Here is an 18,918-nt window from a genome sequence, read left to right as displayed (position 1 = left end):
TGATTAATGAAAGCCAGCAAGAAAAAAAAAGGGGGAGATGAGAGACCCATATAATTTACTAAACATGATGTTCCATTCTGGTATCATTAGTGGTATTTGCCATTGCTCTGCCACTACAGCCGAAAGCCAGAAAACCTACAGATTTATTTAAACCACACAGAGAAAAACGGTAAAAAAGATGAAGTGTGACCAACAGAAGCAAATCTATCAACCTTACAAAGTGAGCCCAAATCAAGGGATATGTACGTTTACTGTCATTAATACATACTTAAACCAATCTGCTACAAGAGTGGGCAAATTATTGTGTCCCTTGTTCTTTAAAAATGCAAGAGTATTTTATATTTGTCCATCTAGAACAAGTTTCTATCAATATTTAAATACATGTTAAAATTTTACATTTACAGGTCCAAACAAAAAATGCATTAGTAGTTTGAAAAATTTAGTGGTAGCGTTATATAAATTACCTTTACATTTGAATTGGATTCTGGTTCGTTTTTAACTTTAAATAACATATATTCTATTTAAAAGCAGCAGTTGTGTTTGGAAGTTTTATCTGACTTTTTTTGTTTGCTTAAATTTTTGTAGCTATTTTATATCATCATATTAACAGTCATTTTCCCTTTCCCATTCTTAACAGCAAAGCAGAGAAATTAACAGCTATTTCACATCAAGATACCTGCTTTTGCAAAATAAATACATTTTCATAAAGGATATTCCATTGCACTATCCTGAAGTTTCAGCAAGTCGTCATCCCCTGCCGTTTTGTGCATGAAGGCTCATAAAATAGACTTCAGCCTTGAAACTGAAGTTTCATTTTACATGTTACATAAGTGCAACTTTCATTACTGTCAATAGTCCCCACAAAATGATGGTGGGAGCTGCAGTTCTTTCCCAAGAAGGCGTTGGAACGTTCCTTTGACTGGAACTAGTAATTCTGCTTCTGCTTTTTGTAATGGATGACCTGCACGCCCATATCTCTCACCCCCCTCCTCCTCCTCCAAAAGACTTCAGAAAAACCTGGTACTTATTCTAACCAGCTATCTCTACATAGAACTGATGATGCACTATGCACTCCACTATCAACAACTATAAGTATTATTCTTGTATTTACGCAGTCCTAGAAGAGTTCTTAGACCCTGGGAAAATTGCAGAACCATTACTTTGAGTCATCCAACACTTCCCTAAGTATGCTCTTTTTTCATTACATAGGCACCATTTACATATGGCTGAGGTCTATAGAGGGCACTAGTTACAGCTTCTCCACTGAAGATCAACCTCGGTTAAGATTAAGTGGCATAGAAAAAGTTCCTCCAATACTGAGCAACATAATATTTACAATGTATTTACAACCTTACCACTTTTATTGCATCAAGAGAACTTCACTGTCAAACCTGTACTTGGGTAAGACTACTCTAACACAAAAAAAGGAAGGTATTTCAAAATAAATATAAGAGCAAGCAAAGTACAAGATGAGTGCACCAAGTAGAAAAAAACCAAACACAGGCACATCCCAGAACACAAAACAGGAAGAGTACTTTAAGTATTATCCAGCAAAAACTTGTTGTTGTAAGTACGTAATTTCTTTCTAGCAAGTATTATACCCTCTTAAATTAGAATACAATTAGATACTGATATCCATCATTGCCTACAATCACCCTCAAGGGAAGTACAATTGTATGGGACTAACAAAACGTTCATTTGTTTTAAAAGTTAGAAGATGCTCAAAAAAGTTTCATATGCATTTCACCTGAGAAACAATATGCTACTTATTCTTCCTAGCAATGATATTTTACGTAGCATTCTGGGATCAAAATGTAATTTCAACAATAACATATTTTCTGACATTCTCCAAGGAAAAATTACTGGTTTCTTCCCTCTAAAAGGATTTAGATGGAATAACATCTGTGTTGAGATTATTGTGAATATGTTAAACTGACAGCAAGTCTCTAAGGGGCACTGCTCATTAATGTTCTGTGCATAAAATTAAAACTTGAAATATATTTTTCAATTCATTTTGAATCATTTAAGCAATTCTCATGCAAAGAAACTATTGTGCTGCAATAATATATTTGCAGAGTAGGATATGAAAGCTATTAAAATGTCCTAGACCCCCTGCCTTCCATGCAAAAGGAAAAAAGGCGACCCTTTCTGGTTTGAAACATGCACTGTATTGAAACAAAAATAGTTTCAAAGACCACGAAGAGTTTAATTTCAATTTATACAATGCAACAAAATTCAAAATTATGTCTTTTTCCTTCATCTTTAATTCATATTGTGCCTAGGTACTCCAGTGTGTATCAGGGAGAATTTCCGTTAAGTGTTGCACATCTACGTTTGCAAGAAATTTTTACACTCAGCAGGCTAAAAGTGGTGGCCATGTTCCATGGTCTCTGAAATTGCAATAAGGCAGCATTCTGCAAGCTCTCTGCAACCAGACCTGTAGCACAGGGCTCAGAGACTATGCCTGTTAATGAAGAGTTCTAATGCAAACATTGCCTCCAAGTTGAAAGTGACAAAGCCCTCCATGTCACTGGCAGAAATAATTTTATTTGGAGGGCATGTATACTTATTCCACAAGGTACAATACAAATGTAAGTGTAACCTTCAGGTGTAATGTAAAGAAGTATCTCATGTAAATCCTTAGTTCGAACAAAAAGCAATGAATCTGTTCAAAAACAAATAAAACTCCAGGAATTTTTGAATGGTATCTAAATTCAATTAAGATTGTTTATGCCTTCCAAGCACAGAAATCTGCATAAAGCTGTAGCTGGAAGTGATATTTTATGGAGAGAAAATAAAACATTTTATTGTTGGGAAAACAGACATACCACTCACTGTTCAAAAGTCACTGGATAATTACAGCCACAATAAGATGATAGTTCTAAATTTTGCTACAACATACAATGGGTTCTAACAGGCCATTGGGTTCCTTTCATAAATGGAAATCCAAGAACTCCAATTAACATATTCTCAATGTGATAGACTTTAGTAGGTTTTTTTGGAATGAAGCCAGAGTCTATAGTGTCAATGGGAGTTTGTTTGCTCAAATCACAGTAACCATAACAAAGCAGTCTACCACTCAGGCTGCCTACATCTGAAACGTTTAGAAACATTAGCAAAAGACACTGAAGTTATGTTTACAATCTCCTCTATTAGACTTCCACACCTAATATTGCAAACCATGGGGCAGCAAGCACAGAACTGCCAGTACTAATTAATATTTTTTGGTAAACATTTTCAATGCAAAAGCCTAAGCATAGATAGACAAATGGATATATAAACAAGACAGTGAACATTTTCAGGGGTTCTGACATTGCTGACGTTGGAGGGGAAGAAGCAAGCTCCGTGTAGCTGAAAGAAAATAATGAAGCTGCTTTTCAAGATTTTAGATGTGAAGATGGCAGTGTCTAGAGTGTGACGTGCAGGCCTTCAGAAACAAAACCAGAGAACATGGACAGGCATGCACCACTGTGGGTTTCCTTAGGGACGTTAGCATTCTCCTCTCCCTCACTGCTATTATTTCCCATCAGTGCAGAGCATTTTGTTCTACTTTTCCAGCCATCGAACAGACTAGTCAGAGCACTGACAGTTGCCTCTACAGAGCTGCCAGACATCCAGCAAAAGCCATGGCACAGCAGGAATGTATGGGACTTACTGGTCCCACACTAGTTAGCAACACAGCTCTGGGACAATTCCCCGAATCACTAGCACGTGCTATTCACAGCACATGTATTACATTGCACTGTCTGAACTTGTCAGATAGAAAACAGCATTCACAAACATCTATCCCAGCAGGACACAATGCAATAGAAGTCACACAGCCCCCTGTGCTACAGCTGTTCCCGTGAAGAAAGAATTACTGTCTATAACGCCCATCTCTTCATAAGAAAATGCATTTCTGTTATAGCAGATCTTTACAGTTGCTAGTTTGTTTCAAAAGTGTTCAGAAAACAAGTACACAATTCAAAGCTTCAATTAGTGACAAATGCTTCTCAACTTGGAAGCTTTTCGATCACAAAGCTGAAAAACAGTCACACCTTTTCATTTGCATTGTTGCTTTCCCATTGACTGTGACAGTTACTACAGTTTACGATAAAGACACTATTACAACATAGGATGAGGACAGAGTTGGGTGAAGAGTATCCCAAGCATTTTTATGCCACTACAAACCCGGGTCTACCAAAAGCTGAGCTAGTCCTTACATGGCTAAGACCTCCTTTCAGTCCAGCCAAGCAGATCAGTTTCTCAGGGACTGTCCTGCCCAACCACAGTATTAGGTGCTGTAGTGCCCCAAGCCAGCTCTGCCTACACTGACCTCGCATGTACGTAGGGCAATAACACAGCAATAGTTTTTTTACATCATCCCATACTTCTCAGAGAGAATTCTCACCTGTCTTTTTTTTGGGGAGGTAAATGTCCAACCTGAACAATGCAGAGCTCTTCATGAAGAGATCAAGGATTTAGATCTAACTGTGATTCTGTGATGAATAATTTAAAATAATAATTTATGGCCTAAGAGCAAATATAAAAACACTCAAAATACCCTTGAGAATGAAAAATAAACTTTTTCTTTAATTTTCCTCCCCTTTCTCTGATAAAAAGCAGAAGACTCTAGCCTCTACTGGCAAGAATGTTAAGTGAAATAAAACCTGTGTAGTTGATAACATAATGCTGGAATTAGGGACATGATCTAGGTCTGGCCTTGTAGCTGAAGCTGAAAATTACAGAATAGCTCATTTTGAGTAATGTAAAGTATAAGGTATTTTATACCTGCATCTTTAGCCCTTGAGCACAAGTACCATCTAGAATCATATCTCAGCACATTCAGCGGGAGTGGAGATGCTCATAAACAGCACTTACAAATACTTACATAAAGCCCAAAAGAGAACAGGTTTGTTCCTTTCAAATAATTTCAAAGATTATCATACAGAAAGCTACTGTGTGCTAATTTGGACACTTTTCTCCATAAATAAAAAGCCTTAACATTTTCATATCAGGGTAAACACATGAGATTTCCAGAAATCAAAAGTTAACTCAAATCTTGAAGACCATGAATGACATTAACAAAGCCATCATTGCATTATACAAGGTCTTTTGCAGCAGTAGAGGTTTAAGATATCCACCTACCCTGGGTTGTTCATTTCAGCTCACGCATCACCTTTTCCTGTCTCCGTTCTGTCTGTTGCCTTGATTGCAGAAGCACAACTGCTTGTGGAGCTGTTCTGTGAAACAGATTAAAACAGTGATCTGATTTTCTCTTTCTGCAGAGTCTATTTAAGTCAGTTTGGTTCCCTGACCTATTTTGCAGAGCAGTACCACCTATATTTGTGTCAACACTACATCCTAAGGCTGTAGCTTTGTAAAAACTCGGACCTAGCATTATCATCCAGCGCTGCCCTCCTCCAAACCCTCGTGCATTGCCCCATCACGTGCTGGTGGAAGCATCTGTACAGCTACACAGAAAACTGTATTTGGGTTAAAGCATCTTGTTTTCCACTTGGTTAGTTTTAATCCATATCAGTACCCCAGTCCACGTCAGAACGTAGCACCACAAGCACTTTTACTATCTGCTGGGAGGAGGGAGTACAGGGTCTGTAAAAAAAACAAGACTGAAACTACTTCCCCAGTGGCAGGGTGATGCCTTATGCAGGTGAAAGGACAACTGAAACTCAAGATAGTAATCCCTAACTCTCAAGTTATGTATAGGTTGTAAATTCTTGAAGAACAGTTGTGAGTTCTCAAAGAATGGCCACTTGATCAACAGCAGCACTACTGAGCACCTGAATAATTGGTTAATTCCTAATTGGAAGAGGACAGGAAGCATTAGGATTTCAGCATTTATAGCCATATCCAGGTTAGAATTTACCCATCTTAAAAGATCTGAATATTGCTTGGAAGCACCAAGTATTTAGACTTGATTCTATTTAAATATGTATCTTGAGTGATGTAGTATCTACTTCAACATTTGTCATGTGATGACAAATGCTGCTTTACGTAGCCACAGGATCCAGACTTTCAGAAAATTACTTTTCAATCTCAATGGATACATCCCTAAGTCATTCAGTACAGTTATTAGCTCATTAAAACCCTATTTCACATCTTTTCTCATAGTGCAAGTGCAATTCTAATATTGTCCTGCGCTCAGAAGAACCTAGTAAGACCTAAACTAGCTACTCATTTACTGCATTCCCTCATCTGAAAAGTAATTCAGTTACGTACAAAAAGAGAAAGATGAACATTATAAAGTCCTATTTTCACAACGTTAGTATAAGAAGTTTCATTCTCTCTTGACAAATGCTACTGCAGTTTAAATCCTGACACATAGTAAACTTTCATTAACAAATTACTTTTCTCACAGAAAGCATCAAGGCTGTAATAAGAGGGCTCCTAAGATAAATGTGACTAAGCAGCAGGAGTTAATTAAGTAGGACAATGAGTAAGCATTTATGGGTGTGATAGGAGACCCAGCTGATTTAATTGCTAGTCTAATTATCAATTAGAGAATCAAGAAATGGCATGTAAGTGAAATATTCTATTTGTTGATAGTTTAATGATTTTTAGAGACCCAGAAGAGCAGTATTAATTGCTATTTTAGGATTACAGAAGGAGGTTTTTTTCTGCTCTTACTCAAATAGAGGTTCTTAGTACTTCTAAAATAACTAATAAATGTATAAACAGTCTTCTCATACTCAAATATTTAAGGCTTTTAGATCCTTTGCTCTATAAAAAAACAACTAAAAACCTAGCAATTAAGCATTCAAACACACTACCTATAAACCACTCAGCTTAGGTCAAAACCTTTCTGCATTTATTTTATAATAAGGATAATAACTGTCCAATGGTGTGAAAAAGTCACATTAACTATTTACAGTGTGTTTGCACAAGCCAGTCTCCAGACAAAAAGAAAGGGGTCAGTGAACTATTTAAACCCATAAGGGCAAAGAGCCAGCTGGCTGCATTCATTGTTGAAATGTTTATAAAGCAACTGCAAGAAAATAAAATTACAAAAAAAATATTGATGGAGAGCCAAAAATATTAATATATTGGAACACAGTGAACTTTTTACAAGCTGTAAATATTTTTTTGGTTCTTACCTATAACCCATAAAGTATGTTGAGGTCTTTCTCAGAACTTCTAATATTAGCATGTAGTTTGCAAAGAACAACATCTACCAGAAAAAGAGATCAGAAAGACACTGTATGTCACAAGACCGATGTTATTCCCAACTACAATTACCAAAAGGTAATTTTGGTGTATATCAAGAGGACCTAGGAACTGGAGATAGAAAGTTAAAAAACTAGGAAACAGAAGCAAACACCCATTACAGCACATATGGTCTGAGCTTTGGGCACATTAACAAGCTGTTTCTTAGCAAAACATAAAACCAGCATCCTTCAACCATTTTTCATGCCCATTACAATTAAAAATGCTGCAAGTTTTTGGCTGTTGAACAACTCCCTTGTCCAGGTTTAAAACACTTAACAACTCACTATTCAGAAGGGCATCCAACTATTTGTTTTCTGCTAAGGTGAGCCCAGCTAATCAGTTAAGTTAGAGTTTAGATAACACCTCTTCCTCTGAAATATGGCTAGCTCCTCAAGCAAGGTAACAGCTTTTCATCAGCTTAATCCAAACATGTTTTCCTGCTGAATAACATTTTAAAAAACAAACACTCAAAGCCACCTCCAAAAAATTACTGACAACATCACGTGCGCTTTTCCTGAGGGCTTTAAAAAAAAAAACAAAAAACACACCAAAACCAGAATGGGCACTTTTAGCCTTTCACCTGAGAGGCACGGTTATGGCATCGCTCCAGAAGGGCTACTCGCCAGCGTGGGGGCAACAGCAGGACGAAGGAGCTGCTGCCACTGGCGCCACCGCCTCAGGAAGCGCAGGAGAGCGGCCGCACCCCACGTGCGCGCGCCTGCCCTTCCCGCCCTTCTGTTCCCGCCGCCCGCACGAGCGCCGCCTCCGCTGCGGTCGCCCAGCAACGCCTCAGCCGCCAGGGCCCGGCCCGGCGCTCGCCCCGCGGCCCATCCGGGCGCTGCCCGCCGGCGGGCATGGAGCACCGGCGCGTCTACCCGCCGCAGCCCTGCAACTTCGTAGCGCTGGACGACTGCTGGTAACGGCCCCGGGCCTCCTCTGTTGCTTCTCTCCCGCCGCCTCCTTCCCCTCCCGCCCCAGGCAGCCTCCCCGCGCTCAGCGCCCACTTACAAAAGGAATTTGTTCCCACGTCCGTTTCACGTGTATTTGTGAAGTGCGTGCGCTCATTCAGAAGCCTGCCGTCGGCGGAAAGCCCAAGGCTTTTAGTACCCTCAGGCGGCCCAGCGCCGGGCTGGCCGGGCCCAGCCGTTACAGCCGAAGCAGGCAGCGCTGCCCGCGCGCTCCAGCGCGTCCCTCCATCCTCCCTCCGGTGCGAGCCGTGGGGCGCAGGGCCGGGGCAGAGCGGGGGACAAAGGGTCACTGCATCAGTCAGTAGCAAATGGAAGTATGTATGAAAGGACGTCGGTGCTTTTTGAGTTTTTAAAAAAATGTGTCATAGCAAATTTGACCTCCTCCAACTCCTAACATAAACGTAATTTGCGAGGAAGTGCATCCACACCTACTGTTTCATTTCCCACCTAGGGAAAATATTTCCCCATTACCTCAGAGTTAGACAATTGTTAACTCATATATAAACTTGCTGGTTTGAGGTAAAGGTCTAAAGATTCATGCTGAAATGCTGGCTTTATGACATTAGGAGTTGCGTTTGTGTTTGTTTTTTTAATGAAAGCTTTTAAAGTAATAATCTTAAATATTTCTCTGTTCGTTTCAGGAAAAAATACATTGAAAGTGAACTGGATGCTGCAAAAAGATGGTCTCACAAATGGGGATTCTTGAAAACACTGCCTGATGAGGTAAAATTGAACAGCATATAAGCAACACGTGTAATTTACTTGTACACAAATTTATCTAGACACAAAATTATGAGAGCACAGAAGACTAGAAAAGTACTGAGTATGCTTTACTAAGCTAGGTTCCAAGGTAACAGTGCACTACTTTTAGAAGGTTTCAAAGTTTCAAAGAGGAAAATCTGAATAAAATATGGCAAGCTGTAATTTATATGCTATGCATATTCTGATATATTTCTCTTGAGAAACATGACTCCCAATAGTGTTAACAAGTACTAGATGCACACTGACAGGAAAATATTTCCCCTTTGTCTGTCCATATGGTACTTTAAAAATCTAGGGGAAAAGGTTCTAGCTAATTAAATTTTCAGTGGGGGAATTTACAGCAAATGAAAATATTTGGAGAGATGTCTATTCTCAGTGATGTTTAGATATTAGAGTAGCACATAATGTTACATTTGGAATCACAGTGTTTCTAAAGAACAGGATTGATGCAGCCCCTGAATAGTTATAAATGTACTTTCCACGGGGCTAGAAGTACTTAATGTGTTCTAAGATTTTTTGAAAATTCCTGTAGGCATCCAAGTGAGCACCTTTGAAAACTTTGGTCCTTTAAGGCTTCAACATCTATCCTGGATAACTTTGGTCTGTCATGCAGACCACCTTTGCACAGTACTACTAGATCTACAGCTGAAAAGATGGCAAACTATGCATTGTTACTATTGGTGAACATGTGTATTTAGCATTTATTAATCTTTGGTTTGTGCTCATATGAGATATATGTATAAGATACATTTCTAGCCCTTTTTGAACCAGTGATATCATTAAGAGAGTTGGAATCACTCTGCAATATTTAGCCTTTCATCTGAAATTCAGAATTACATCACTTTCTGAAACCAAAAAGTACATTACAATAATTTCCAAAGCACTACAATACATAGTCCTGTTTTAGATGGAAAGAACAGGGAGTTGAGATGCAACAATGAGGGGAATGGTGTAGATATCAGATATTACAGCATATTTATATATAGAGAGAGTCCAGTTTTTAATGTTGATGTTTTGGTTTTAGTTGCTTGAAGATGAAAAGAAAGAAAATAAAAAGCCCAAGATACAGCTTCCAGAACATCTGCAGGTTCGACCTGTGACACCTGTGGAAAAATACATTAAGGTTAGAAAATTAGATTTTAAAATTGCAATACAGCAATATCTGTCTTAAGAAACAACACAAGCTCTAAAAATCAGTTGTCTTGTAGAGGTGGGCCTTTAACTAAAGGTCAAAGTAAATTGTATTTGCAACCCAAGCAATGCTTTAAAAGCATTCATTTAAGACAAGGAATTGCCCTTTGGATATGGTTGTTAGTTCACAGAGCTTTCATTGTACATAATCATCTTTCTGTAAAGCACCTCCGCCATGCACTCCTCTGTGACATATAGTAACAGAGCAGCCAACTGTACAGCTGAGTACAGAAGAGTGCTCACAGAGCCATTTCTGACTGCCGACCATCCATTGCTTAAATAGACATATACATGTCTGTCTTCAAGGCTTATCATAAGCTTAACTCTCAGTTTAACTCTTGGTTAAGATGCAGTCATTTTTCTAGCTTTATTTAAGACAGTCTTCTTTTTGGCAGAGACAACGCCACTGTCCTCGTTAGTGGCACAAATTAGATTAGCCAGGAGAAGCCAGTTCTAATGACCCAATTTATAACTCTTTGATTTTATATTTTATGATTTATATTCACATATTCAGAGTCTAAAAGTTGTCAAACAGCTGGAAATGAGAGTCGAATGTGACTGATGGTTTGATTTATAAATATGCAGTGTCAGAATCACCAATGAACAGGATAACTATACAGGCAGCTAAATCAGTGACACTGGGAGAGGAACATACTCATAAAAGGGGAAGCAGCATATGCTAACAAAAAGGAAGGTTAGCCCACTTAGAGAAGTTTAAGGAAACAAAAGAGATTGGAAATGCCTACTTGCTGAACTAGCTTTCTTTCAAAGGATTCCAGGGGTGGGCAGACAAGATGACGAAGTAATAAAAGCTTTTACTGAGATTAAATTGAAACAAAAATTAAGCGCTAGTGCTGAGTGTGGCAGAGAAATGAAATAGCAGCATTTCTGCCATTAGTGCTACTTGTTCTTCAGTTCTGTCTCAAGCCTCCAATTTCAGTTTTTACCTCTGCTTCAGCACAGTGAGGGTGTATGTGTATTAACAAACCACGCAGTAATCAGCTGCTGAAGTAGCATGCATAGCCTAGTGCATACTGAAACAGGGATCATAGTTTCAATTTCACCTCAGAATCTTTATTTGCTAAGGAAGATAAGGGTTAGCTGTAATTTAGGTCACCCTTTAAATATTCAGAGTGAAGTTTCTTAAATCCTTATTCAGAACTATGTGTCTTTCTGCACATTTACCTTCATGGTAACAGTCATCATATCTGTTCTCTCTAGGTTAGATTAATAATTGCTTCTTCCCCCAGATCATAAGTGGGACATGATTTCCTTCATTATCCTGCTCAGTGGGTGGCACTTTTGGCCGTAAAAATTATCTTTTCAGAGGAACTGCTCCACCTAAATATCATAAACATTTTCTAATCTTGGCCAAAGAACAAAGTGAAGCAACTCTGGCAAGAGAACTGAAACATTGTTCTCTTGCTGTGTATTTCTCTGCTAAGTCCCCAGATGCTAAAATGATATAACGTGCCCAATTGAGATGATTCAGCCAAAGTAAGCACAGCAGTCAGTGAACAGAGGCTGCTGGCTTTTGTTTTGTTTCCTTTTTAGCTAGATTAGTTGCAGATTAACTTGATGCTTACCCATCTTTTAAAGTAGAAGGTGGAACGAATAAGTAGTTCTTGATGCAAAAGCCAGCTTCGTCAGTCATATCTTTAGCATTTGGCCACAAAACTATTATTCTGTAGCTGCATTGCTACCAAATACGTTACAGCAAGTATAAAATGTTATTTCTCCTTTTTAGAGATGTTAACTAGTTTTAAAGATTATCATTATTATTATTATCCTGTAAGGAAAAAAGCTAAAGCTGAAGATAAAATTCTTCTCCTAATAATGTAAAGCTACTAAAGCCCTTAAACAGGTATTGAGCAAAACTTAAAAAAAAAAAGTGTGCTAACATACACTACTAAACAATAACTTCGCTTTTTGATTTCCTGTGATACAGACCAATTTAAGCACTAAAAGATTTTTTTTTTAGAAGGGTGGTAAATGAAAGTTAGTTACTTCATTGGAATTTGGCCATTTTACTTCTCTCTTTCCCTGTGCCTTGCTATAGAATGGGACCTAAATTATTCTAATGACTTTTTAAATTATGAACTATCCTATATTATAAATCAAACTTGCATGCAACTGTGCTGTTTTTCGAAGTTCTTATTTCCTTCCATTAATGTCTGTGTGTTCAGGATATTAATTCACCAGATTGCATTTAAAACCACTATTTTTGAGAAGTTCTCATTTCCGTCCACACTACAGCACAAAAGAAGATGCTGCATGACAGAAATTACAATAAAAACCCTTTTAATCATTGAATTCTGCATGTTACTGTTTTTCTAGGTGCTTCCATCTCCTCCAGTACCCAAGACTACCCAGGGATTTATTGGCTGGAGATCAACTGTTCCAGGGTTGGAACTTGAATGTGGTTTTCAAATCCAAAGCTGCAAAGGCACCTTTTTTAAGGATCTGAACTGGCCATGTGAGCCCTCTGACTGACATTAAGAAATAACAGGCACATAGATCCATTTGCATCCCTAGTTTAACGTTCTGTAGTGGACTGTTGGACTGTTAAACATTTATGCTTTAAAAATGATTTAAGTAAACATCCACAATCATTTTGGTAAAGTGCAAACATTTTAATGTAGCATTTTAGTTGTTACTTGTAACAATGAATAAACTCATACAAAGATCACAGAGCAGGTACTACTTTTATTACCATTAGTAAGACTGTGATTTAAAAATATTTATTGGAAGCCTTTAAAAAACTTATTTTGTAATAATGATAGAGTACATTTTTGTAATTGTTTCTCCATGAAAGTCTCCGTTCAGGCTCGGTTTCACAGCAGCTTTTTCAAACATAAATACAGACTGCCATGTTCCTGACAATCCTACCCTGCTGCTCATTCCCAATTCATCACTTACCTGTATTGGAATCTCTGTTTAGAATTAGTTTTCAATCAGCGCTCTGAACTGGCTCACTATTGAGTTGCTCAAGTGCCTGTGCTAGCACAAAAACACCTCTTTTGTACAGAAAGGGGATGAGAAGAGGCATAGAAGAGAAGCAGGCATGACTTGAATAGGCTCAAGCTGCCACAGAACTGCATCCCCACATTTGGAAAGAATCTTTCCTCATTAAAAAAACAAAACACAACCACCAACCAACCAACCACCCACCCACCTGCAGAAAAGATAATTATCAGGCTTCATAGTGTGTCCACTGCAGCTTGAAAAAAAACAGGCAAATCATAAGTATGTCACAATTATTAAATGCATTATCTTTTGTGTTATGCATCCTTTACAGGTAGTTTGTGTAGTTACACAAAAAAGTAATTGAGTAGTTCCCAGTGCAGCTGCTTGACTGGTACAAATAAACCATCCAAAGGCCATTTAGCAAAATGAAGTCACTTTCAAATATCAGTTTGGTATCAAAACAGGTTTTTTTTCAATGAGTTGCTCAGAATACAAATGTGTTACAAAGTATTTATGTTGCTTCAGTTTTGTTTATACCAATATTTATACCAACCAGGGCTGGTGAAAGACTCAGAAATAGTAGGGGATTGCACTGGGAGTTACTGGTGTAGCTACCTCCGTGCTATGGCGTTCAGTCTTGCACTTCATTCACCTGAAGAGCTGCTAGGACTTTTGGAAACTCAGAAAGAGACTGATTTAGTTGTAGCAACTATTTGCAGCATACAGTTCTAGTTGGCTAACGTGTTTAAACTAGAAGATTGTTTAAACAAACAACAGCCTCCAAGAAATCAACACAGGCAGCTCCTTATAACTCCTTATTGCTTAAAGAGGACTTTCCTCTTTAATCCTGCTGCAAGATCTCCTTTGTATTCTGCAGCTATCAATATCTACCTTCTTGAGTCAGCAGTAAGTCCTTGGCTTTCATAGCAGTAAGTCAGCAGCTAGTGTTTGTTCTTTCCTTCTTCCCAAGAAATGACTCACAATGATCAACATCCCACCTATTTTTTTTACATCCAGTTCCAAATGCCCGCAAAATAATAATATTTTACTTTTTCCATATTCTTTACAAATAATGGAGAAGTGACTCATATCCTTTGGAAAGATTACCCAAGAATGAGAACACATTGCAGAAGTAACTTCAGACACATTACTTAAAAAACAGAATAAAGAATAACTTGGACTCAGACTCTGGAAATTTAAGCTAAATTGCAGTTCAGCTACTAACTGTAACACCTGTAAACTATTCTTTGAACAAGCAAGATAATTGTAAGAACAATGTTTTAAATCAGCGTGCCTTCTTGTCATTGCTAGGTTTGTATCTCTATTTTAATCACATGGTTCTTCAGTTTATTTTAAGGTCATGTATAGATCCTCTTATTTTTGTCTGATTTATATAAACAGGTATAGTAAAGATTAATATGTAATTTAGTAGCAACAAAATTACATTTATTCAGGCCAAATGAAAGGGGAGCTTCAAGACCACTGTTTTTTTAAAAATGCTGTATTAAAGAACTAAAGCTGGCACCTAATATCCAGTAGATGTTTGTGTGAAGTGAAATCCAAATCCGTATGAGTCATGGTTTGATTTTGAAAACCAAAATAAACTTTGTCCAGCATCTACAGTTGGACTTTTCTCAATCTTATTCCCAGTTTCTCAATATTAACTCTGTACTAACAGTAATGTTTTTTTATTATGCTTTCTATCCTCTAAGGTACCTTTACTTCAGGAGATACTTTGATGTAGCCTAATTTAGGGTGTGTAAGGAGTATTGTCTAAAACGTTAACTAATTCCTCTAGCATAAATCTGTCAGTTGTTAATTGATCCATATATTTGGGGTTTTGGTGTTCAATAATATGTGAAACTATAAGCCTGACTATTTCTTTTCCCAGCACTTTTAGTTTGACCCTTTATACCTGAAAAAATTGTGTAGCAGTTGTGGATTTGCAGCTGACAAAGGACTGCCCAGTCAACTGCCCCAATTGTGAATCCAAAAGACCAATACAGAATTATTAAATCACCTTGTAATGTTTCAAACTTGGCATTTAATTTGTGGAAATTAACCTATTTATTGGAGCCAAGTTGGGCACATAAATGTCACTGCACACTGTAAAATATCATGCCATCTCCAAGGTCAGGACAGTGTTAGTAAACTCAGTGCACACGCTGGGGAAATGCTTCACAACAAAATTAAATCACTTCAAAAATGCAGCAAAAGTCAAGACAACTTTAATTCTATATAAAAGTCTTAGGCCTGTGCAAGTCGGAACAGAACGGGATGTTTCTAAACATATATAAAAAGTTATGCAGTTTATTTTTAACCAAAATTTGAAAACAAGATGCAAGTGTATTTAGATGTCTTCTATGCTTCAATCTAAATTTCATTTGGTGTAGTCTTTCGTAAAGCTTTTGGTGGTCTAAGGTTCAGGTTAGCAAAGTGGCATGTGTATCAATTCCTCCCTGACTAATGTTTTTCAGAAAAATGAAGCCCTCTTGTCTTTTGACTGTTCTTTTCAGATAAACTAGTTCTTTGGTAACAGGCTCATTTTAAAGGGGAACTATGGATGATGCTTTTAGAATTGCATATGCAAAAATTTTACTGTATTTGATACACAGACACCACAGCAAGACATGAAAATAGGTCAGCCATACAACTTTTACCACCATGGATGTGTGCCTGCATATACCTTCCTGGGTGTGTGATGAAATAATAGTAGAGCCTTAAATGACAGTTGTATTTAAGTTGAAGAACTATGAAATCAGAATTATCTTTCTCACAAGCACTTGCTTTATAAACAACAAAACTGGGTGCAAAAACCTGGTGTGTTTTCCTTCACAATGTGTTCTTTTCTGTGCTGTTAGAACTGGCATAGAACTGGCACTTGCTATTTATAATTTCATTAATATATTTTACAGGGAGCTCAGAGTTGAAAGATTATTATTTATTTAAAATGCATTTTGCATCAGAGAATAAAGATTATTTATTAGGTGATAGTGAAATGGCGATTCTGAGTAAGTAGCACTACTCAACTTGCAGTCAGCATACAAGTGTTGCTGTACATTTTGAAAGAAGCAAAATGAAATGCAGCCACAGCATGTGCATAGCCAATTGCTCTAGCTACTGTAAAAGGTGGCCACTTAGAGTATAAAACTAATCACTATTCTGCATGAGACATTTCTACAAAGTTACATGCTGTGACTATCCTAATGGATACCCACTGCAGTCCTAAGTTTGTGCAAAAATTACTGTCTCCAGTTCCTGCTGTTGGCTACTCTGTCAGCCTGAATTAACTTTAATCCTGAGATCATTTGCCTTACAAAACAGAGAAGGTAGATAGATTTTTTTTTTTTACCTTTTCAGAGACTTAAGGCTCCCCATTCACACACATCATTTCCCCCTTTCATGAAGGATTCGTTGTGGTTTCTTCCACATTCTACAAAGTACCAAAGCAACAAACACTAGTCTAATGTAGTCACTGGCAACCAGACCAGAAATCTCTACTCCCATGTGAAGCCCAGCCCAGGTCACTTCTTGCATTAGGTTCCTAAACGTGTTGTATTTAGTTCCCCTTGAAACTGTGTGTGTCAGTGTAGCAGGACAGATAATGCCCGCTCACAGACTATTACCTTCTTCCTCTGGTTTTCACATCCCATCATATTGTTATTTAACTAGTTGAAAGCATGACAAAGCATTTCATAGTACCATAGTGTAATACATTTAACTGTACTGGAAAGATACTGTTGTGCTGTGAAACAGGTCAGGTTGCCAGTGAACAAAACATTGCCCCTTCAGTCTGCTCTATCATACACAGAAAAGACCAGCAGTATTGAAAAATAAATTCAAAACAAAACCAGAAAGTTTGTGAAAACAACACAAACCTGATTCGTGTTGCACTAGTTAAACCAAACACTGGAAAGGGTCATTATTTTTGTCAGATGAATTGGAGATAATTTTGACCTTAGGGTTTCAGGCTGCTCACACATCTCAAGACTCGCTCTGTTACATGGAGAACAGGTCAAAAAGATTACAAGAATGCTCTTCCTGTGTGCCTCAGTGGTGGATTTATTTCCATAAGGTTTCCAACTGGAAATTCTCTGATATAACCTGAAGGGTTTCACAGGGCAGCCGTTCACCTCAGTGCAGAAGGATGTAGTGCTGCCACCTTTGAAGGAAGACACTTTTCAGTCTGAGCACTGGGTTTTACAGGCGCTGTCAGAGTATGAAACATCCAAAACCACCCCAGGATGGTGGTAAGCCACTGGACATCTAGCACAAGGCTTGCAGAGAAACTGGAGGTTGTGTTCATGAAGGGTGTTGTGAAGCATCTGCGTTTTCCTCTGCACCATCCACGAACTGCCATGGCTTCGGATGGCCACCACGCAACACTGTAGTTTAGGGAGGCAGCCCACCAGATGTTCGGAGAAGGATAAGATGGGGTCAGACCGTCTGATAAGTATATAAAAGTAAACATAGCAGGTTAATTTAATTCCTTCTCATTTAAGCCAATGCAGCTGTATTTCCTACAACACGCAGAATTCTGGCTGAACACAAGGCAATGTATGCTTCAGAACAACATCACTTCAAAAGGTTGTAAAGCAGGTTAGCAATAAAGCATCATTATGTCTGTTCCCCAGTGTAAGATTTTTCCAGTCTTTAATGCTTTAGTTATTCTTAAATCAGTACATTGATCTCAAAAGTAACATTACACAGCCTTAGTAAACCTTCTAAAAGTACAAAAATTTTACTGTGTGTTTAGCAACCGCACAGGAAATTATAGATCAAAGGCTGGTTGTTACTTCTTGGCGCTTTTTTCTTTTCTTTTTCAAGAGACAAGAGCATATTAAAAATCTGAGCTTAGAATAAGCACACTTCCTACCCTTTGGAAATGCATAATAGAGGTTACATTTTATGGAAGAGATGTGCTGGGTACATTATAGTACAATACATTAAAATATCTTTTTTAGAGAGTATCTCTGAGGATAATTACCTGTCATATCTTTTATATAATTTAAGTTTATTACTCCTGACTTGTGTCAGTAACACAAAGCTCAGGATTTTAAGGATAGCTAAGAAAAAGGTAATCATGTTTCACACAAGAGTGGTGTGTTTCTTTTTTAATTCAGTAAATATGAAGTTCTTAATTTCCTGGTAACAAAGAAAACTCTGTCCAAGTTTTTGCTTAATTTCTCCAGAATTTAAAGTGATCCATAATAAATGAATAAATTTCAAATACTATGTTTACTTTTAAAAATAATCAGCATAAAGATATTACATGGCACAGGTGTAAGCTGATGCTACCACAGGCAGAGGGGTAAAATGGAAGATCGTTCGAAACTCCTTCCAGTCCTCCTTTCCTGTCTCTGTAAGACCCAGAAGACAGCAGCATCCCAGGGTTCCTCATATGTTCCTCAGGCATTTTCAGTGTTGCACTACAAACCATATTGAAGCATATCTAAAGCCCTGTGACACCTAAACCTTTCAATACTTGGATGCCTATCCAAACTTTAGATTGGGCCCAGGCAAAAACTACGTTTACCCAACTGAAGTTGCTAAGGCTTGCTCTGAATTCACTCTTAAACCAAAGTATCATAACTACTGCAATTCAATGGCCATAGTGCACTTACTGCAATAACGAGGCAACCTACTGTTTTAGGGACTTTCAAGTTTGTATTTATTCATTCCAAAACAATTAAATGGAGAGAAGGGATTACATCAGTAAACCTGGAGTCCAGGAAACGGATGATAAGAACGGCGATGCACTTTTACCATTTTTATTGTGAGGCAGCTCACCAGGTCTCTATTCCAAGCTCTACTGTTTCTTTAT

General features: G+C 38.0%; 1 protein-coding gene across 1 annotated transcript in view; it reads right to left on the bottom strand.

The window, feature by feature from the left end:
* Positions 1–14,433: 14,433 nt before the first annotated feature.
* LOC137672279 (serine/threonine-protein phosphatase 4 regulatory subunit 1-like) overlaps positions 14,434–18,918 on the bottom strand; it is a 51,937-nt gene continuing 47,452 nt past the window's right edge. The window contains exon 24 of the transcript XR_011049557.1: positions 14,434–17,540. The gene's annotated coding sequence lies outside the window, so the exon portion shown is untranslated. The remainder of the gene's footprint in view (positions 17,541–18,918) is intronic.

This window comes from Nyctibius grandis, chromosome 19 (assembly GCF_013368605.1).
Source record: "Nyctibius grandis isolate bNycGra1 chromosome 19, bNycGra1.pri, whole genome shotgun sequence".
NCBI lineage: Eukaryota > Metazoa > Chordata > Aves > Nyctibiiformes > Nyctibiidae > Nyctibius > Nyctibius grandis.
The sequence above is the reverse complement of the archived record's forward strand: the minus strand, read 5'-3'. Positions and strand labels throughout refer to the sequence as shown.